We start from the raw sequence: 22,551 nt of genomic DNA, 5'->3' as shown, positions 1-22,551 counted from the left end.
GTCCTCCCGCCACCTCTTGTTCACCGCCCCAGACACACTTTCTCTCCCTCTTGTGCAGATTCCTTTTTGCCTACAGGCCCTAAACATCGGGGACCCTCAGAGTTCCATCCTTGTCCCCGTGCTCTGTCCCCTGCGTACGTGCACCTTACCAATACCGCCAGACTGCTCCCAGCCCCTCCTTTCCACCGCCTGTGCACTTCTATCTGGACACCTGCACAGGCGCCTCGCACGCAACCCGTTCAGAAGCAAGCGGTCCCTTGCGCGACAGGTGACTGCCCTTCAGGCATCAGCCTGGCGCAGGAGACGTCCTGAAGGCCCTCCAGGTTCTGTCGCCCAAAAGTATAGGAACTCGCGGGGCGATGTCGGGAATGGCCTGGTCACTGTGTTCAAGGGCCCCTCTAGCCGCGTTTGCCCTGCATTCCCGGAACTCCTCACAGTGCGGATGCCACACAGCCCATGGGCGTCTCCGCGAGTTCCAGGGACCCAGTGGATGGAGCAGTAAGTGGCGTGACACATGGGAAGGGGAGCCAGGAACAAAATTCAGAATTAATCTCTCTTCGTTCCCTTTCTCTACTCCCGGCCCCCAGCTGCTCTGCTATCTTTGGTTTAAGCGGTGCTATTTTTGCCAAGATTAAGCATCTTTTTATTTCCTTCAGGTCTGGTCTGTGCCTCGCTTGGGAGTGTTCATTTAGGTTTTGGTTCCTTCCTGCTCTGTGGATTTTTGTTCTCGCACAGCCCTCTCAACGAATACAGTATCTTTCGCTTCCCAATATTGTTTGCTCCAAGCTTATAGGATGTTCTTTGCCATCTAATTTTAGATCCTACGTGATGCCCTCCGAGCAGCCTCTCCTTTGGAGGGATAAAAGCCATGGTTAAGATGTCACTTCCCATAAATCAGGTTTGGTGACGATGAAGGCAGCTGTGGGGGAGGGGGGGGCAGGAACCCACAAAGTCTGACCCTTTCAAAGTCGACTTAATCCTCCCTCTCATCCCCTCCCTCTCCAATGCTACACTTTGCAGGGTGGATAGACCCCTTTAACAAGAAGAATGAGCTTTCGCATTGTTCGCCTTTGTCACAGCAACAAAAGCCCTGGAAAATTCCAATTAATTAGCAAGCCTTGGGCTAATGAAAGAATAAAACTGAAAGAGAAACGCTCTAAGCTTTTGGAGAGGAGTACGCATATGAAGACAATGCTGATTTCAAATATTTGGGGCTGTTTGTATAATTTTCCCAGGGTTTGCCTTCCTGAGACTCAAAGAGATAAGACGAGAGGGATGGGAGCGAGGATTTGTTGGAGTCCAGAGTCAGGATGTAATAACGTTGCTGGCTTTTCAGGACATTAAATGACCCACCGTCATTGGAACAAGGCAGTTAAATGTGGGCTCAGACAGTCGGGGAAATTAAAGCCAGGATAGAGACCCTTTGCACAGTTCGTGTTTATAGGAAAACAGGACACACAGTAGATTATGGAGTGAGGTTGAAGTTAATTATTAGGAGGGACCAGGAAATCTCTGTATCCTCGTGTCCTTGAATGAGGACTTGGAACCGGTGTGGCTGCCAGAAACGTATGGCGGTAACAAAAACACCGAAGTCGCTCAATTTGTAGCTTTTTATTGGATGATGATGATGATAGTGACACAACAGTCGTGTCGCGATAAAACCACAGCACGACCGCTACCAACAGGTAGCCTGATTGGAGCATTTACTGTATGCCAGGCGCAGCTCTGAGCACGTTTAGTCCTCTCGACAGCCCCGCTGGACGCTGGATACGGTGCGACTCCCGTCCGTATTCCCCCCGTTTTACAGTTCAGAAGACTGAAGCTAAGACAGGAAGTGGCTGGCGCACATGTGTAAGTGCCAAGCCGAGATGGGAATCCGTGCAGTCCCCTCCCAGTGTCCGTGCTCCCAACGGCCTGTCTGCGAGGTACAGTCCTACCGCAGGAGAGGCCAGATATTGCCAGGCCGGGGTAGGAGCCGGGGAGTCGGAGGCTCTGTTCCCAGTTCCTGTGATCGTGGACACAGGTCATTCCGTTACCATTTCTGGTCCTCAACGTCTTCATCTGTAAAATGAAATTATGGCAGTGGGTGTTATCTAAGGTGTCTTCCGCTTCTCAGATCTTATGGGTTGAAAAATGACGTGTCTCAGATGCAGGGTAAATGGAGCGGTCGTTTCTGAGGGGCGTGTGTGGGCAGGTGTGCATGTGCTCTCGCTCAGACATTAAAAAAAATGGGGCATCAGCTTTGGGGTCGGGCAGGTCTGTGTTCAGACCCTAACTCTCCGGTCCGACTTGGCTGATGGCTTTATCTCTGTGAAGTTTAATTTCTTCCATTCCCTGATGGAGGAGTTGACCTTATATGTGAGTGCCTCTCGTGATGCCTGCAAAGCAGGTCGCTCTCCTGTTTATCCTCATGTAGCTGGTGTGGGAGGTGGATAGAAGATGCCCCCATCAGAAGCTGGGGGCAGAGAAGAGGTTGGTGGAGCCAGAAGGGGTATTTTCCCGAAGAGATGCTTGGAGGGTACTTTTGCATGATGGATCTGTTGGTAATTGACCTCAGGTGACCTTCATTGAATCGTGTCACCTTCCTTTCACTGTTCTTCCGTGAGTAATGGTTATTGTCTGTGAATGTTCTTCATACCCCGGGGAGCAGGTGGTAATTGAAAGGGGGCCGGCTCAGCAGTTGTACAGGGTTGAGTACTGTCCCCCACCAAATTCACGCCTACCTGGAATTCAGAATGTGACCTTATTTGGAAATAGGGTTTTGTAGATGTAATCAAGTTGAAAGGTGTTGTCACATTGGATTAGGGTGGGACCTAATGCGATAACTGGTTTCCTTGTAAAAAAAAAAAGAAGGCAATTTGGACACGGACACAGAAATGAGAATGTCACTGAACTCAGAAGACACACAGGGAGAACACCAAGTGATGACGGAGGCCGAGCCTGTAGCGATGTGTCTACAAGCCAAGGAATGCCAGAAGCTAGAGAGAGGCGGGGAAAGATCTTCCCTGAGAGCCTTCAGAGGGAGCACGGCCCTGCCAACATCTTGGTTTAGAACTTGTAGCCAGAACTGTGAAAGGATAAATTTCAATTGTCTAAAGCCACCCAGTTTGTGGTACTTTGGTTGCAGTGGTCCCAGGAAACTAATACAGCATGAAAGATACCTGTTTCTAAGCCATAATAGTCAGGGTTAGACAAGAGGGAGAGAGACAAACAGATACTAAAGGGGAAAAGAAAATACAGTGATTCCACGGAGGGGTGTTTGGGAAGCCATTTACTATCATCGTGGTTCCTCTGCCCACTCTAAGTTAAGCTCTTTTTACTCTTAGGATCCAGGTCAGAACAGGTGTCATGGAAGTGAGCAAAGAACTTGACCCAAAAAGCCCCCAGAGTTTTAGTAGGCCAACCTTTTTAAAAATACAATTTCTTAAAACCAGTATACTGTAGACTATGATGGTCACCCATGGAGGTTCTGAGGGGTCGTCCACACTGAATATTCAGAGAGGTGCCTCCCCATGGTTTAACAGTAGATGAGGGTATTTTTTGAAGTCACGTACATGCTTCCAGAAGTTGAAAAAGGGTCGGTATGTTCGAAACACGAACATGGCTATGGCATAGGTTGGAAAGTACAGAGTTCCTTAGAATTTGATGATCATTTAATAATCAATAACTTGGGAATAAACCTTAAAATTGTGATAAGAAAAATAAGTCTTAGTTACCTCTACAAGGCAAGAACTTGGCAGAAAACAACATGACAATAAGACAAAGCCATCAAACTGGCTTAGGCTATGTGGGTTCGGTCTGTTCCAGGAAAGCGCAGAGTGAAGACAGCTCGTGAATTCTGTCATCAGGCAGTGAGGCCCGTATCACATGTCACTTTGCTTTGTTTTTAACATGTGGCTCAAGCGGTGCCAGACCCGCTGCTGTGTGGGAGATGTCCCTTCTGACAAAATAAGGCATTTTCCTGGCATCTGGCCCCTTTGGGATTTTTGCTGGTGTGCATAAACCCAGCAAGTTTGCATTCCCCACGCATGCCCAATGTGATCACGCTTGGCTTTCTGGATCTGTGGTGGTCTTGAGTCCCGTCAGTGCTGACATGGCCCACTCCTGATCACTCCTGGGAGTTATTGTGAAGAAATGAAACCAGGTGTTCCCTCATCCATTATTCAGAAACCGTCTCCCATCTACCTTGCCTGCTGTGAGGAAGAAACAGAGGAGGCAACATAAACCCAGTTTTGACCAGAAGGACCGAAAACGTTCTGCAGGGTGGAAATGAAAGTATTTTCAGCAGGCTGTCTCCTTTTTTTCTTTCTTCTCATCCATCATGATAACAGAGTTCACTGGGAAAGTTCATTTGTATCATTTTGTGTTCAAAGAGACGATGATGATGATACGAGGTGACACTAATATTAATGCTCATTCTCAGTTGTGTGTTATTGGCTGAATAAACTGGACCTGGGAGGTGAGTCTGAAGTTGTCTCAACTACTTCTTGAAACCCCATCGGACGGCCCTTTTCACCTCCCGGTTCTCCCCTCTTGAATGTATTTCGCTCTCAGCCACAAGGGCCATCGGTGAAACCACGTGGACCTGTAGGCACAAATTTATTATCTCTGATGGAAAAACAACGAAAAGAACCTTCTCTAGCAGTAAGAGCGCACGATACGTTATCTTTATAGAAAGGCTAGACATGATCATCCATGTTGAAAGAGACGGCTGAGAGAAGGAAGATTGTGCAGAGTGCTGGAAAACCATCCTCAGTGTTTTGTACGTGACCTTGGGAAGTGGCTCGTTCACTTCCCTCATTCAACACATGCTTGTTGACCACGTGTCAGGGGTGCAACTAAGTCAGACCAGAGGTGTAGATTGTGGTGAGACACAGACCCTGCTTCCTAGGATCTTGTGGTCTCAAGTCAAAAAATTGTGAAGTCATTTCCAAATTTATCTGGTGTCACGCTCCCCGTTGCTGAGTCCTTTCCAGCCTGGGGTTTTTTTTTTTTGTGCCTGCAACACACCCAGTGGGATCAGCCCCTAGGTGACTGGTTTCTTTACACCATTTCAGTTTATGAACTCTCTTCCCCAGGCCTTCCTGACACTCAGTCCAAAGTCACCACGTGGCCCGTGTGATTCTCAGCCCCCCTACCTGCTTGCTTTCTTTGGTGGCACGTGCTCTTGTTTGAAATGACCACGTTCAGTTATTCATTCACCTGTTTTATTGTGTACCTCCTTCCCACTAGAACGTACACTTTGAAAAGGCGGATCTTCCTTGTCTTGTTTTCCATCGTATCCTTGGCAATACATTTTTGTTGAATGGATGGATGGATGAGAATGAATGGATCACTATACTACATTATAATGTATTCTATCATGGGCGCGCTCACAAAGCGCTCTAAGGAAATGAGGACGCGAGTGACAGCTTCCCTGACTGAGCAGGGTGGGTTGTCTCCACAGAGAAGACCTGTGAGCCGGACCTGGCAGGCAGGGGAGGTCCATCATCAGTTGCTCTTTCTTCTTGGGTAGGTGCAGCTCTTCACTCATCACCCTGAGCCTCCCCAGCTGACCCCCCTGCCCCTGGCTCTCTGCCAACGGCCCGGATGATCCGCCGAGAGAGTCGACCCTTTAACACCTGACAGGGTGAGCCCTTCATTGTGACCCCTGCCCTCTTTGGACACAGGTATCGGAAGCGAGGAGCACACGTTTCCTGAAAACTCCTTCATGCTATGAAAAGTTGCTAAAAGCTGTTTTTCCAATAAAGAGAACTTGGAATTGATGTAACGGATAAAAAGAGCTCGTGAAACAGAAGTAGGCATTCTTGACAAAATAAAAATAGAAGCTTAAAAGACGCATCGTTGGGGGAAAGTTAAGAAAGATTTTTTTCCCCCTATGTAAGAAAATACGTGTGGATGAGGCATGTGTTTTAAACTATAGAACGCAATTTGCGTGTAGCTTCAGGGCGCCGCAACCACGGCGATTCAGAATTTGCTCGGTTCTGATAGACATAGTTGCAATATATATATCCATTAACAAGATTATCACTTGAAGAGACAATTGTGTTTTTACTGAAAGGGTTTTTTAAGGATAAAATTTATTGATATTTAATGAAGCGTGATGCTTCTAAATGAACCACGAAAGCAATAGCTGAACTAATTAAGTGCACATAAAGGCTCCCGGAATACACGCGTGATGGGGGCTGTGCGCTTATCCGTGGTGCCTGGTTACACCAACATCCTGGAGGACACGCTCCTCACATACGCTTCGTGGAAGCAACAGTAAATCCTCCCGTAACGCGTGCAATAAAGAAGGAAATAATCATTTAGATTTCCTGCACATGCGGATGGGATGTTTAAGTCAAGCGTCGCAGGGTTTATAGGTTATAATTTAGCAGAGTTAAGACTAGTAATAACAACATATTATTTCCACACACTTGATTTAGGCCTCTGCGTGTGCTGTTTCATTGAATGATAAATCGTCCCTGGTTCTAAAAATATGCATCGTCCTCCCTCCCCTTTGCTCTCCCAAGAGAGACCAAGGATGGTAAATAGCATGAGTTGAACATTTCATGGTGCAACAAGGATTCTTGTGGGCCCTTGTCAACTGCATGTGAAGACAGGCCAGGTCGAGCGTGCTGAGCATTGACAAAAGAAGGCAAAACCGTGCCCGGCCATGCCGCTTGGGTCATTACAGGTTGCCCCGGTTTGGGAGACAGACGACTTACCCTGACAGCGCTAGTAACGTTGACCTTTGTCAGTGACCGGCTTCCCTTTTAGCCACCGGCTCTGGACTCGGCCCCAGGCACCTGCTCTCTGGCCCGTTATCACAGAGCTTAGCTCTTCGTGAGTGGTTGGTAACTTCCTCACGCACCTCTCTGACAGTGGTGTTCCGACGCTCACGAGGGAGTCTCACACATCATTAGACCCACAGTAACAGTGCGTACTAGTGGCCGAGAGGCAGGCACCCGACCAGGTGCCAGAGCAGTACTTGTCAAACTTGAGCCCGTGTCAGAATCTCCCAAAGGGCCTGTGAAAATGCCAGTGGCTGGCCCCACCCCCAGAGTTTCTGACTCCGCACGGCTGGGGTGGGGCCTGAGAACTTGGGTTTCTGACAAGTTCCCCAGTGATGCCGATGCTGTTGGCTCAGCCATCACAGTTGGGGAACCTTTGCAGATGATACCCAGGCCAGGGTGGGGAAGGGCATTTCGGAGACACCCTTCTGAGAAGTCACAACCAGGGAGGGGTGTGGTTTGCCTCAGGTACCCTCTCGATTCCCATCCTATTTTCTTTATTTCCTTAAAAGCAAAACAAAACAAAACCAACACATTTCTCTTCTTTCTCTAAGAGATCCAGGGCCGCTCTTCGCAGGTAAGGGCTTGAAACTTACCTCTCACTCAGGTGGGACCCTTGGCGACTTAAAGGACCTGCCCTTCACAAGGATGTCTGCTTTTTAATGGGGTGAAATCAGAGAAATTCAGCTCTGGGAGAAGATGCGTCGCATATCTGCCAGTGGGCTTTAAGGGACACCAGGTTCAGATTTGAACTCACACCATTCAGGCCAGCTCATGTGTTTGTCCATGAAGCACCCATCTGTCCCTGTGCCCTCTCAGATGAGCCCACCTTCGCTTGCAGGTTCTCTGATTCCCTGACACAGGGCCCGTTACATGGCAGACACGTGGCAAGTGTATACTGAATGGGTGGAAGGATGGAGTGTGACAGGGACAAACGTGATTAATTGTGTGACTGAGTGCATCTCTCCCCTCTGGCTCTTGAAGGACAACGCAGTGTTGCTTGAAAAGAAAGAAATCCTGTGGTTCCCCTGGGGCCCCCCCCCCACCTCTACCTATTTTGGGGTTTTTAATAAGCGCATAGTAAGGAGAGTCAAACAGGAATGGAAGCAGGTAAGTTTGTGTTGAGAGAGAACAGCAGGATAGAAGGGAGGAAAGAACCTTATTTTCTCGGGAACCCTGGGGAGAGTTCATTCTGTTTTGTGGGGGAGTGGACGAGTGAAGGAAGGCTTTGGGCTGCCGAAGGGGGGAAGAGTGGTCTGTGAAGGGGAGTGGCAGACAGCTGTGGCAGAGAAGGTGACGTTTATAGGCATCGCAGAAGTTTGTGTCTTTGGGGGCCACCTGGGTGGCTCGCTCAGTCGGTTAAGCGTCCACCTTTGGCTCAGGTCACGATCTTGTGCTTTGTGAATTTGAGCTGTGTATCAGGTTGTGTGTTGACAGTGTGGAGCCTGCTTGGGCTTTCTCTCTCTCTCTCTCTCTCTCTCTCTCTCTCTCTCTCTCTCTTTGCCTCTACCCCACTTGTGTGCTCTCTCTCAAAAATAAATAAACAAACTAAAAGCGTGTTTCTTTGAAAGGACTCCTCCATCTGAATGTGGGGTGAAGGGTCCTGGGATTTATTTGGGTTGTGAGTGATTCATTGTGTCAGCAAATACAATATGTGTGTGTGTGTGTGTGTGTGTGTGTGTGTGTGTACACACATACATATTCTTGTGTGAATAATAGGGACAAATGAATAGACATTACACCTGGGGGGAAGATGCTTAGTTGGTCATGTGATCTTGAGCCGTGGTTCTCAAAGTGGGGGTCCCCAGACCAGTAGCGTCCGCATCACCTGGGAAGTTGTTAGAACTGCAGATAAACGCCTACCCACTGACCTAGAAACTCTGAGGGTGGGGCCGGTATTCTGTGTTTTTACAGGCCCTCCAGGGGGATTCTGATGCATGCTCCAGCTTGAGAGCCAAGGGACTCGGGAGTCACTATCTGCACGGTTCCTTCGTGAAATGAAGGAGCAATATAGGCTGTACGTGTGCGGGACCCTCTGACATTCAGGGGGGCAAACTGAACCAAAGAAGAGCAGAGGCAAATGTTTTCCTGTGTGAGTACCGACTTTTCTTCAGTATTTCATCATTTGAGATGCCTCTGAAGACAGAAATGTTGAGCTTTGCAAAGAAAACAAACGGGCTGAATATTGAAAGAGGAAAAAGAAAAATGTATCAAACAGTCACATTGAACAAATATGTGAGAATCTACGCCATGACCGTGTCAGGAGCCTGAGAAAGTGACTCGTTTGTGGACGGAATGGGCTGTGTAATGGGTCAGTGATTCCAGGTGTGATAACCCCGGATGTCACTGGCTGCCCTGTCGTGCTTATTCTCCTGGTTTTAAACTGGCTTTTTATTCTTGCAGCAGTAACTTTGTAACATGTGACCTTTTCAGTTTTTTTACCCACTGGTACTGGTACTTTTTTCTTTAACTAACATTTTTTTCCCCTGAGTATAAAAATAAACATGTTTACAGTGCAAAAAATATTTAAATACTGAAAAAAAAAAACCCAGAGAATACAATAAAATTACCTTCCAGTATTCCCCAGACACAGAGATATCCACTGTTAATATTTTAGGAGATAAACATGTGTGGCTATTTTGCAATGGATAGTAGCGATGATTAATATGTAAATAAAGTTTTGTGTTCTCTTTCTTACATTGCTGTGGACTTTCCTCCATGAGTTTCAGTACTCTTTGGAAATAGGGTTTTTAAGTACAGCAGAAATTTTTTGTGTGTGTGGGAAGTGTGCTCTATTTAACCAAGTTTGCTTTGTGTTGCTGTTGTTGTTAAAACCGTGTTATCACAAGTATCTTTAAAATGTTGGTACATTACTGGGTCAAATGAACATTTTAAATACTCTTGACTGTATTACGAAATGGGCTAGATCACATTTTATACCCTACTCAGTCTAGTAGCAGAATAGGGAGAGTGTCTATCTTTGGTCTTATCTGCTGGATTTTTCTTTTGTGAACTATTTATGTCCTTTGGCCTTCCCCGCCATAGGAATGTTCGTCTTTACTATTGATTCGTAAGGCCTCTTTACATATTAAGCCCTCACCCCTTTGTTATATAGAAAGCTAGTATATTACTAGTCTTTTGTTTGCTTTTTCATTTTGCTTTTGGTGCTTTTTGAGCTAAAATATTTTTGCAGCTACATCTGTTTATCTTTGCCTTCGCCATCCTGATATTTAAGAAAAACTCACGTATTTTCTTTTCGTTGTTTTATATTTCAGTAGTTAGCTCTGAATTTGCTTGGAGTTTATTTTGGTATAGTTTGGCTGTGCGATCATATCTCCCGCCGACGACTGAGACCATCTCTCCCATTCCGTATGCTCTTTGCTGGTGTGACTTTGCTGTGCTGTCTTCTCACAAAGTGGAGCTTCTTTCTCTACCCCCTTTGAATTTGGATGAACCCAAGATTACTTTGGCCAGCAACGGGTGGCAGAAGTGACCCTGTGCCCGCTACAGGAATGGTCCTTAACGGCCCGAGAGCAGCCTCTTCGAGGTCAGCTGCCATGCCGTTAGAAGCCCAAGTCCTGTGGAGTGGCCGTGTTGAGGTGTCCCCGTTGACGGCCAGCCTGTGAGAAGTCCATGCACTCTGCCCTCCAGACGACCGCAGCTCTCGCTGACATCGGGCTGGAGTGTGTGAGAGACCCCAGTCGAGAAGCCGCTGCTGAGCCCAGTCGACCTTAGCTCTAAATCGTACGCGGTAATAATAAATCGTCGTTTTAAAGACCGACTCTTAGGGTTGTTTGTTATGTAGTAAGTACACAATCAGAACATACATAGTGTGATAAGGAGTTAGCTTTGGTTTTTCCCCCAAACAATAGATAGTTGGCTCCACTATCGTTTACTTGGACAACCTCCTTTCCCCCACTCGTCTGTAATGCCCTCGTATGCTGACGGTCATTGTATATTTGAGGTCGTGGTCTTTTGCTTCTGTCCTGCTTCTCTTCAGCCCTGTAGTCTTCCTTCAGTGTCCCACATTTTTCGCTTTCATAGCTCTGTAACAGATTTCTTTTCTTTCCCAAAGCCTTTTGGACGGCGAGGAGACTTTATTCTTCCAGGTGAACTTGAGAATCCATCGTCAAGGTGGCGAATGAGGAAGAGCCCTTTAGCACTTTGCCATCAGTTGTGGCTCCCAACCCGAAGGGTGGTGTCCACCAGGGATATTTGGCAATGTCTGGACAGACTTTAGTTTTAGATGCCACAGCCAGGGGGAGGACTACTGGCATCTACTGGGTAGAGGCTAGAGATGCTGTTCCCCACCCTACAATGTACAGGTTACCCCCAAACACGCACACACGCACACACACCCATGAATTATCTGGCATAAAATGTCAGTAATGAGAAGCTGAGAAGCCCTGCGTTAAGAGAATGAAATAGTTTGGAAGGGTCAACATACTCTATTTAGTTTTCTCACCTAGGAACATGTATGTGTCTACGTTTATTCATGTCTTCAGAAAAAAAATAGTTTTCTTCGTATTACATGCTATTCCTAGGTATTTTTAACCTAATTTTTTCCCTTTACACTTTAAAACTCATAATCGAGAGTATATAAGAAATCTGTTGCTTTCGCCCTGTTTACCTGTGACTTGTCACCTAATTTTCTTTTCACACGTAGGGATTTTTAGCAGATTCTGTTGCATCTTATAGGTAGATGGAATTCCTGAGATTTAATTTGGTAACAAGTGGGGAGAGTATACTCCAGCGTTACTCAGAAAATGTTGGAGCTAGAAGGGACTGGAGAGGTTACTTAATCCCTCGCCTTCCTTTAAGTGAACGGTAAATCTGAAGCCGAGAAAAGGTCGTTTACCTGCCTCATGGCACACAGCGGAGGAGAGGAGATCAGCGCACACAACAGCAGCCTTTGGATGAGTGTGTTGAAAATTCTCGTAGCTTCTATAAACATTGAGAACCTGACGCCGGATTTTAAAGCCTCTCAGGCCACTACGGTGCGTTGGCAATGACTTTAGAAACGTGCTTGTCCGCTCCCTTCCCCCTCCCTTGTCTGCAGTGTCCCGGCAGCCCAGCCCCCACACGTCCTCTTGCCGGGGCCACAACTCTGCCTCACGCAGCGTCCCCAAGTCACTTCTGCTTGCTAGAAGCTTCTCCTTCGGTGGGGCCGTTCTCTGCCTTTTGAGGCTGACGCACCCTTTACGGTCGGGCAGAGCCGCGTTGGAGGAAGCGGCATTTTCCCAGCTGTTCAAGCGGCAACTAACGGAGGTTTGAAGGGCAGGGGGAAGAAGAGTGTTGCTGGTTGGTTGAGGAGGAGGGCTTCGAAGTTCGGTTTCCAGGTGTCCAAGACCCATGTGAACTGGGCATCGCATAAATACTTGTGAAACAGAATTTTACAGAACCTCAGATGATGTTTCTATGTTTTCTAGACCCCCCTTTTTTTTTTTTTTTTTTTTTTTTTTTACGAGGCCTGTAGGTAAGAGTTTGGCTCAAGAAGGACTGAGGATCCTAACCCCAGATGCTCCTGGTTCTGTCACCTTCCAGAGGTTGTCCTTTCCTCCAGGACATCAGCCAGGGCCTCTCCTGGCTGTGGAGGGTGTGAGCAGGTTTAAGCAGGAACAGGTGATTTCTCTGCTTCATTACCAGGCAAGGTTGCCGTGTACCCTGGGGACTCCATCCAAACTCACAGACATAGTGAAGAGTTCTGCCATTATTTCGGACTCCCGAAGGCAGAATTTTCCCTCAAAACAGATGAAGACAGGCCACAGCACGATGGAACTCCCTAAGTGTGGGATTGCTAATTGGGCAATCTTCCGCAATTATTACGATGCCGGGACACGATCATGGCCTTGTAGCCTCACTCGCTGCTTGTAGACTTTCTTTGAGATGGGAATCTTTTTTAAAATGATGCTGTCGAGTTTGATAGGTTAGAATTAGACTTTTCGCCCCTCTTCCTTAACTGGATGCTTGCTGTCCCAGAGCAGCCCGGGTACTGGTTCTGTGAAGGCTCACGTCTGGCGGATAAACAAGCAGGCTTGGGATCCCCCGAAACCTGCGGTCTGGAAGTGCTTCTGCCAAAACCTAAGGTTGAGGGGATTTAAGGAAACTCCAACCGAACCTGTCTTTTTTTTTTTTTTTTAAATTTTTTTTTTTCAATGTTTATTTATTTTTGGGACAGAGAGAGACAGAGCATGAACGGGGGAGGGGCAGAGAGAGAGGGAGACACAGAATCGGAAACAGGCTCCAGGCTCCAAGCCATCAGCCCAGAGCCCGACGCGGGGCTCGAACTCACGGACCGCGAGATCGTGACCTGGCTGAAGTCGGACGCTTAACCGACTGCGCCACCCAGGCGCCCCCGAACCTGTCTTTTAAACTATTGCAGGTAAACAGTCTCATTTCCCTTTCCGCCTGAGCATTCATAGATTTTGTCTAATCTGGGAGAGCGGTGTCTTCTGTCTCCTCTAAGAGGCTTCTAGACAGAGGGAAGGAGAAATCCGTCTGGGGGCATTTTCAGATTCAGCTTTTGGGCTGAAGGGGGGCTTCTGTTTAGGCACAGTTGTAAAGTAGGGGGCCTCTGTGTCCCTCTTCACTCCCGATCCCTTCTTCTGTGCTCACTCCTCTTCTCCGCCAACCGCCCATCTCTTCCTCAACACTTTTGTCCCGCATTCAGTGCCCATTGTGTGGGAGGAACTTCCCATTTTCCATCTTCACTCTTATTTGAAGGTGAGAGACATTTTTAATGGCCACAGAGGCACTGGTGCCATTAAGCATCATTTATAACTGACAGTCCTGTGGATCTAGAAGGATACAGTAGAATGGGGAATTAGTTGGGCGGCTGATTACTGGGATTTTGTCCTGATTCAGCCATTAACTGGCTGTGTGTTCTGGAGAAAGTCACTTTCCATCTCTGGACTTGAATTTTACCACCGTATGATAAAGGAGGTTGGAAACGTGATTTCTGTTACTCTTTCTTGGCGTGTAAATCTATGCATTCAAAGCATGGTGAGCACAGGGATGCCTTTTTTCTCATGAAGGATGTCCTTCAAATGATTTCATTATTTATTCTGGTTTACAGTTAGTCTTTTAGATTACAAGAGATGAAGGGTTTTCATTGTGATCTGCAGGTATACGAAAGAAAATTAACGCTTACTGAGTATCGGGTTTATGCCCCACCAGGGGCTAGATAATTTATTATGATTTCACCAAGCCAGGCTTGACAGGGAGGTTTAGCCCAAGTGGTCTGGTCAAGTTCACACAGTTGCTTAGCCACAGACGAGGCTTGGCTTCCTGGCCTTGTGACTTGACTCTGGCCTACACCCTCTCGTCCCCATACCACTGACCACACCCACCCATACATCCACATGTCTCTCCTTCTCCTGTGACTGGTTTTACTGCAGAGCGAAAGGAGAGAGCAGTCACATGCCTGGGGACAGTTGATGGCTGATCAGACTCTGCTTTTAGGTCTGTGAAGTTTTGAAAGATCAAATCTTGTGTTACTGAGGTAGAATCTCATGGTTTAGTTTTAATTTTTTAATGTTTTATTTATGTTTGCGAGAGAGAGAGACAGAGAGACAGAGAGACAGAGAGACAGAGACAGCTAACAGGGGAGGGGCAGAGAGAGAGGGAGAAAGAGAATCCCAAGCAGGCTCCATGCTGTCAGCACAGAGCCCAATGAGGGGCTTGAACCCACGAACCTCAAGATCATGACCTGAGCTGAAATTGAGTCACACGCTTAACCGACTGAGCCACCAGGCGCCCCTACCATGGCAGAATTTTAGAAAAGACCCCCTTTAATGTTACTTGTACTGCTCTAAGCATTGGTTGATTTCTAGTAGAAAGGGTGTAGCACCTTGTCCCTTAAGGGCACCTCCTATTTGCTTCTCGTGGCACCCGCTACGTGGTGTGGTTATCTTTGTGCTTCTCTGGGTGCGTGTGTGCACACACATGTCCTGTTTATATCCTTAATTTATGTCCTGATGAGTCGTGTGCACCCAACACTGTTAAAGGGACAGAGAATGAGTGAATCCCTCCTGTAGTAAGATTTATGCCGACGAGTGTTTTCACACTGTGTTCCTAAATGCCACCCACTGTCATTATCATCATGTTCTCCCCCTCAGTGTCCCGACAGCTTTGTGGTCTTACCTCGTGTTATCAGACCTCCGTGTGCGCTGTAATTCTTGTGATCTGCGTGTTACCTGCTCTCACCTAGTACGGTTTACCCGCCGGATGAACGAGCGAACACACGAAGTTGACGTCATCTCCCGAAAATTCCTGAAAGTGAGGAGGGTTATATGATAGACATTTAGCCGCTACCGTGGAGGTTAGAAGAATGTCACTTGCTTGTGCTTGCACACATGACACTCTTTGTGGAGCCTGCATGGAACGGTTGAAGGTGTCGTTCCTGACTCTGCTCACCTGTGGAAACGAAGGTGTTTGGGTGAGTGTGGTAGCGTTGGGAGAGGGATCAGTGACCGTCTGTCCCCTCTCCTCCCCGCTTAGTAGGACCTGTCCAGTTGTGTGAAGGGTGATGGGGAAGAACGTGTGAGCCCTCAGACGTTCTTGCGTGTTTCTGGAGTGGGACTAACCGGCTTTGAATCCTCACTTTTCTCAAGTCACTGTGTTTTCTGAACTCCCGGTTTGCCTCCTCTGTGACATGGGATGGTAGTCTTGAGCATTGTTCTGTGAGGTGAATGGGTTCATCCAGGCCTAGGGCCAGACATCCTTCCCTGCTACCGAGTACCGAGTAGGCTTTCCATTAACATTAGCTTTCGTGTGCTTTTAATGCATCGGTGTATTATTATTAGCAAATAGTAGTAATAGCAGCAGCCACGGGAAGAGTGTCATCAGTTCTTGGTGAGGAAATCTGATCACCATGTGGGTATCCAGGTAGCCTGTGCACCTCCATCGCGGGGCTTCTGGATGGCTAAGGACAGGGAGAGGGGCGACAAGTGTGAGAGACTCCTGTTTCCATAGGGGGCTTCACGGAAGAGGTGGCAGGTTGGTCAGACGGTCGCTGCCCCCATAGGGCGGGCTGTGTGTGCAGTGAGGGGTCCCCTGTCAGTTGGGGAGTGAGAGAGGGAACAGCTTAGGAATGCAGGGGCTTCAGAAAAGAGACATCCCCTCTGCCACCCCATGTCTGGGCCTCCCAGCACCCGCCCTATTTTAAATAATAAAACACCACTCTCCTAGGCGCCTTTCCCCCAGCCACCTCTGGAGAGAGGCCCCTGCTGAAATGGTCCCCACTGCGTGGGCGTGGTCTGGGCACTCCCTGTCCCTGGACATTTCGTGAGCGTGTGCCCTGTGCCTGGCGCTGAGGCCTGGCACTCTGGGGCTGAGGGGCGGCATGTTGTCTGTCCTCACAGACCCGCCAGTGTAGGGGGAGCGACGGACCTGATACATAAGGCAGAAGTGATCAGTAACACGGAAGACGCAAAAATAACATTACCTGAGGATTTACAGGGGAGATAGAGCGCCGTCACCGATGGGAGTGTGGGGTGGGAGGGGGCGGGCAGGGATTCTGGGCAGCCTGGAGGGGCCTGTGGATGAACGACCCCCGGGGCCTCCTGTGAGTGCAGCCAGCAAAATGATGTAGTCAGATCTCATCCAGTATCTGTGACAATTAGTAAGAGACTTTCTGAACCTATTTTCACTCTAATAAGAAAGGGGGTGGGGGTCGAGAGCTAAAGCACTCACAGTGTTCAAGTTAAATGTTAACTCCTTTGTGTGGTTAATGACTAACTTTTTCTCTTGCAAAAGGAAAAAAAGAGAGGGAGAAAACACAATGCAGCAGTAACCGCCTAACTTAAAAAAAAAAAAAAAAAAAAGTCCCCGGGTCGCCTTTGTGGTTGCTTACTGTCAAGGTAATACATATGTAGCAATTATGAAGATGTATGCGAACTTGAACAGCAGACTGCAGCAGGCTCACCTTCGTGAGTTCCCTGTGTGGCTTTTGCAGGGTTCTCTGCGAGTTAGCTATTTTCGAACACATTCCTAGTTTAGCCATTAGAAAATTACGGGTTTTATTTGTATAAACTCAGCAGCTAAAATAGCACTTCCAGAAAGGTGGGTGAGCTCATCGCCGCCGTCTGAAACACGCAAGTTAATGACCTGCCCAGTATTGTTTGTGCGGCAGGGCTGGCTGACTTCACCAGCGTTTCCACTTGAAGGGAGACATTGTTTCTTTTTTTTTTACTTTTTTAAAAAAATTTTTTTTCATGTTTATTTTTGAGAGAGAGGTGGGGGCGGGGAGGGGAGGGGCAGGATGAGAGGGAGACACAGAATCGAAGCAGGCTCCAGGCTCTGAGCTGTCAGCAAAGAGCCTGACGCAGGGCTCAAACTCACAGACTGCGAGATCATGACCTGAGCTGAAGTTGGACACTTAACTGACTGAGCCACCCAGGCGCCCTGAGACATACTTTCTTAGGCTGCACGTGTCAGATGCTTTCCTCTGGGCACACCAGCCTTTGCTCAAGGTCCTAGCTGTCCCTGAGTGTGCCTGCCAGGACATTGTGAAGCCAGGGAGCAGGTAGCCCTGGAAGTGTATGTGAAATACACTGCACAGCTGTCTGTCTGAGGTCCCCAGCCAAGACAAAGATGTAAACACCTTTATCCCTGCACCTTTACGCAGACAGACGCTGCCTGTGGTCTGGGAACTCCCTAGTGGGGAGGGCCTCTTGCTTCCAGCCCTTCTGAATGTCAGTGACCAAACAGCCTGGGAACATGAACAACTTAGCTTAAGCGGGAGGTGATTTGCTGGGGGTTCCGACCACTTTCCAGGAGGAATAATGGTCACGTCTGGATCGGAGGCTGGAGGCTGGAGGTATGTGGAGGAAGGGGGTCAGGGCTGGTCGAATCTGTATGTGCTGTAAGAAATTACAACACGGCGTGACTCTGAACTTCAGGAACTCGGGATACGACCTGGCTAGTGTTTAGTTCGGCGAGGGAAGGAGTGGCCGGAGGAGAGGAATTTCAGGGGACTGACAAATTTAAATGCCAAGTGCTAGGGCAGGTGGCCGGAAAGGTTGAAGAGGCAGATGGTGAAAACACCTTTGGTATAAGAGATGTGTTTGACTCTGAAGACGCTTTGCTGCAAAACCATCAAGATGTAGAAAGGACAACCATGTCGTTTTAAACAGTCCAACTGACTGCTCTTCAGAATGACTGCTAAGTAAATTCCTGGTACGGTGGCTCTGGCCTCTTTTTCAATGGGCAGTTTTTTTGCATTATGGTCTCCTTCCGCTATGTTTATCTAGAGGAGTGTTTAATTTTTATTACTAGGCTAATCCCTGGATTAAAGGCGTAAAACATTCCATCTGTAAGCAGGAGCGTAGATGTTTGGGGTGGATTTCTGTCCTGGAGGAAAACCCAATTCTCTATTGAGTGGATTGTAATCGCAGATGCTAATTTAGAAATGTGTTTGCCAGATTCAGGTGACTTTGATAAGACTTTTATTCTTTTCGGTCTTGTGCATCTGTGCACACATTCTTGGGAAGATTGCTGCTGGGTAGTGTTGCATGTCAGAGAGGAGGGAAGTTTAGTCATTAACCCCACACAGAGGGTAAAGGGGGGCAGTAGGCAGGCTGTGGAATGAGGAAAGGGCCGGGTTGAAACATTTCCAAGAGGTATTTTTGTTGTTTATACTCGTTAATTATTAATATTAATTATTGATGAAAAGCGGTTTTGAGTTACATGCCACACATTGTTTAGAAATAAATCGTCACATTTCTTATCTGGGACTATGGTAGATATTAAACTATTTCAAATCATCAGCGTATATTACTTTAGCAAGATTTTCCCCCTTCCTTCAATGATATAGACAAAAAGCCATGAATTTCTGGCTCATGGAAGTGAATATTGTTAAGAACTTTATTTGACCAAATTAGGTCAATAATTAAAAAGTGTCTTTAGAGCAGAGTCCATATTTCATAAGTAAGACGCATAGGTAATACATAAGGCTCTATAGGTTAACGTGGCCAACTTAGTTGTGAGTATTGTGCTGTTGTCTCAAGTGTCTGGGCCTTTTTAGGTATATATTCTGTGATCATCTTAGTTTCTTGGAAACGAACTTTTAAGGAGTTCCTATGTTGTGTAGTTTGCCACATAGCTTTAAATGAAGTGTATTCCATTTAGATTTCAACGGGCAGATATGTACGTACAGGATTGAAGATAGGTCTGGGAATCAGAGCTGGTTGATGTTCATGTTATGTGTGTGAGGTGGGGGGGGGCGGTGCAGAGGAGGAGAAGCGGGGTGGGGGGAGAGAGATGGAAGTTCCCTCTGACAGATTGGGAACTGAAGTGACTTGGAGACCTTGCTCTCAGAGGCTGTAAAAGTCAATGCTTCTTAGGCATTGTGGGCTTTTTGAATATTAGTAGATTCGTTTCAGTCTCAGTCTTAAGGACGGTACGTTGGGTTTCCTGTGGGCTTTGCTCGTTCTGATCGGTCGGTTCTTGTGTATGTCACAGCATTCGTGTGTGAAGGTACCAGTCATTGTCAACCCAAAGAGTTGGTGTGGTTGTAGGGCAGCAATAGGACCCACTGTCAAACCATGTCCGGGTTTTGCATTTGCCTAGGTGGCCTCCGGGGATGACCTGTATTGGTGTATTTTCACCGCAGGGAGAGGGTGATAGTAATGGCTCAAACACCTTACCTAAGGGGGAAGAAGTCGGCTGATCCTGGATCACTCCATTCCTGTGTCTTCTGAAAGACTTGCCCACTGACCTCATCCAGAGCTTGGTGTTTGATCTCTGGGAGCAGGGGATTCACCACCTTTGAGAGCCCCAAGCTAAGATCACAGATTCTCTGGGGGATCTCTTCCCGCGTGTGAAGTTTATGGGCAGCTAAACCCTGCTCTTGTTGGGGTCACTTCATTTGGGGAAGAAAAATTCTGCTTCTGTGATAAATGGAAGGACGCTTGCCTTTTTGAAGGAAGCAGACAGCTTTTGGTTTCTTTGGGGAGAATTACTGGTGGGGACGGTCATGAAGAGAACAAGTAACTCTTTTGAGCGCATGGCATCTCCTTGCTTAACTATTTCCCAGAACAATTCTAAAGAAATATAATACAGGTAAGTTTTGTTATGTTCTCATTGTGAGTTATGTTTACAAGAAACAAAAATCGGATTAGACTCATAGAGGAGGAAAAGCTTTTTCCTCCCAGCAGCTTATGTTTTACATCACATGAATTCTAGCCATTTACAAAATTATCTGGTTTCTTGCCCCTACTCATGGTTGATTTTTTTTCTTTCTCTTTCCATCTAGAGACCTTTGAATTATTTTTATTCATAAGTGAAAAATGTATTACAGCTTTATTTCCTTTTATTAATAGTTCCTTCTTGCCCTTAACCACATCTCTGACTTTTTGGCATGTAAAGTCCAGTGAGCTCATGCTTAATCATGTATAAACAGCCATCTAATTATATGGTTTTGAATTTTCATTTGACCGACTACACAAAAATGACACAGAAAAGAGAAATCTGACAAGCCTCCCTGTCTTTGGATACCTGGCCTTTCTCTCCCTCACTCTCCCTTCACGCATTTAGTGAAATGCATGTTAAAACTTATCAAAAAATCAGTGTGCAGTTGCCAAGAATCTGAGGGAGAATTGTTCTTTTCAAGGCTACGTGTCAAAAAACAAATCAGTCGAGCTCAACTATATGTCTTCTTTACAAATTTCTTTCTGACTCTGTTCTTTCCTCCTCTGGACGGAGGTGTTACCACCATTCCCCGCACCGCTGGTGTCCCATGACAGAACAGCCGGTATTCATGCAAGATTTCTCAATCTTCATCCCTCTGACACCTCACCTGAGGTGTAACAGCAACCATCCCAGCCGCCATGTTTTTGCACCCTCCCCCAGATCGCTCTGACTGACACATTTTTGAAAGAAGGTAGTGGGAAAGTCTTTGCAAACAAAGGCTCCCACTGTGTTGAAACAAGGAGCGAAGAAGTTGTCCATTTCCTTGGTTCTAGAATTCTGAACGGGGAGCAGAATCTCTTCTGAACCTTGAGGTGGTTCACCACAGAGAGCTTGGTGTGCTGGATGGAAGAAGACCAAAGAAAAGATATGAATTCCTTTTATTATTTTTTTTCTGGATATATCCATCATTTCAAGATGAATACCTAGGAGAGTAGATTTGGCTGACTAGTATTTAACAGCTATAAGAAGAAAGAGAAGGGATACTCCGTGAAATTTGGCAGAGGTGATTTATTTTCTCACTAATTCCTCAGTCTTTTTTTTTTTTTTTTCCCAACGTTTATTTTTGGGACAGAGAGAGACAGCATGAACAGGGGAGGGGCAGAGAGAGAGGGAGACACAGAATCGGAAACAGGCTCCAGGCTCTGAGCCATCAGCCCAGAGCCCGATGCGGGGCTCGAACTCACGGACCGCGAGATCGTGACCTGGCTGAAGTCGGACGCTTAACCGACTGCGCCACCCAGGCGCCCCCTAATTCCTCAGTCTTAAAACCTAGTTTGATTTCTCAAAGTTCTGTGACTCTGAAACCTGCCTATCTCTAAGTGCCACGTGACTTTATGTACTTAGATGGGGTAAGTTTATTTGGAAGCAAATTGTATGGACTGTATTTTGATAATTTAGAGTTAGAATGGTGTTGCTAAGATTAGTGTCTGAACAGTCATCCTTACTGAAAATATTTTAGAGATACCTTCATAATTTATTTCACCAATGCATGTACAAGAAATGGTTTTTTGAACTATCTCCTTTAAATCAAAACAAATCAGACTCCAAGACCCCATCTTGTTGGTGAGTAGGAACTTTAGTCAGTCATCGTTGCCTGGGGATGCCTACTATCTTGCTGGGGTGAAGCAAGATCCCAGGATCTTTGTACAGAGCAGAACATTCCAAGAGCTTTCCTGGTTTGTGGTCCACAGATTCTTGCTGAGGTGCCCACTGACCAGGCCCATAGGGTCTCCAGAAGTGTGTTGGTCTGTGCATTGCTCGGCCACAAGCACCTGCAGGGGCCGGAGTCCCAGATGCAGAGTCTGGTCTTTGTAGGTTTGTCGTGCAGCCATGAGCCCCACCCCCACTGCCTTCCTTGACTTTGGGCACTCTCCCCTCCTCCTGGCTTCCTCCTCAGAGCACCTGGGTATCTCAGTGGGGTTACAGTTCTACACAGGACTAGGAGAGAGGATGGAATTGAACAGCATCTACTTTTAGCTCTGTTACAATAACCCCTCTGGGACAAAGGAACACAAGTGATAAATCATAGCTCAGCACATCTTCTTGCCATATACCTGGACTGCTCATGGGCTTCTTTGGAGCACAGTGTCCAGAGGCTATGGCCTAGAGGCAGTCTCTTAGCCCTGGGGACTTTTGGGTGTAGGAAGCTGGGTGCTGTCTGGTTCTTAGAAGATGGGTGACTAGAGTTTTTAATGTAGGAAAGTGTAATCTCCATAATCATTGCCTCTTCTCTGGGTCTGATGCTTCTGGGCATCCCATCTGGACTTGCCAGCCCATGTAGCATATGTAACAGAAAATATTTATGGTAGAGTATGTGTCTCTTCGGACAGTTCTGAGGAATTATGGTTTGAGGGAAAACAGAGAGAGCCTAGCAGCTCTTAATGATGACTGTGTTAGACTTGCCTTTTAGAACTAAGAAGCTATCTCTAATACAAAGGATTGAATGGGATTTTGCCTCTGAACCAGCTCTTATATGCTGAAAAAAAAATTCTATTGATTTGTATTGAGTGATTTAGACTACGCTCCTTTCATGTTGAGTGTGTGTGTGTGTGTGTGTGTGTGTGTGTGTGTGTGTGTGTGTGTG

The 22,551-nt window shown here is 47.0% G+C and overlaps 1 protein-coding gene and 1 long non-coding RNA gene across 5 annotated transcripts in view; one reads left to right on the top strand and one right to left on the bottom strand.

Annotated features, from left to right (window-relative positions):
* The window catches only part of GLIS3 (GLIS family zinc finger 3), a 449,362-nt gene that overhangs the window by 111,008 nt on the left and 315,803 nt on the right, over positions 1 to 22,551 (top strand). The window lies entirely within an intron of this gene.
* LOC121013695 (uncharacterized) lies at positions 12,241 to 13,880 on the bottom strand. The gene is made up of 2 exons (XR_005782866.1): positions 13,138 to 13,880; positions 12,241 to 12,894 (listed from the first exon to the last, which is right to left on the bottom strand). It is a non-coding gene; the product is annotated as an uncharacterized LOC121013695 (long non-coding RNA).

This window comes from Herpailurus yagouaroundi, unplaced genomic scaffold, assembly GCF_014898765.1.
Source record: "Herpailurus yagouaroundi ecotype Mexico unplaced genomic scaffold, PumYag 199, whole genome shotgun sequence".
Classification (NCBI taxonomy): domain Eukaryota; kingdom Metazoa; phylum Chordata; class Mammalia; order Carnivora; family Felidae; genus Herpailurus; species Herpailurus yagouaroundi.
This window is presented reverse-complemented; position numbering and strand designations above follow the sequence as displayed.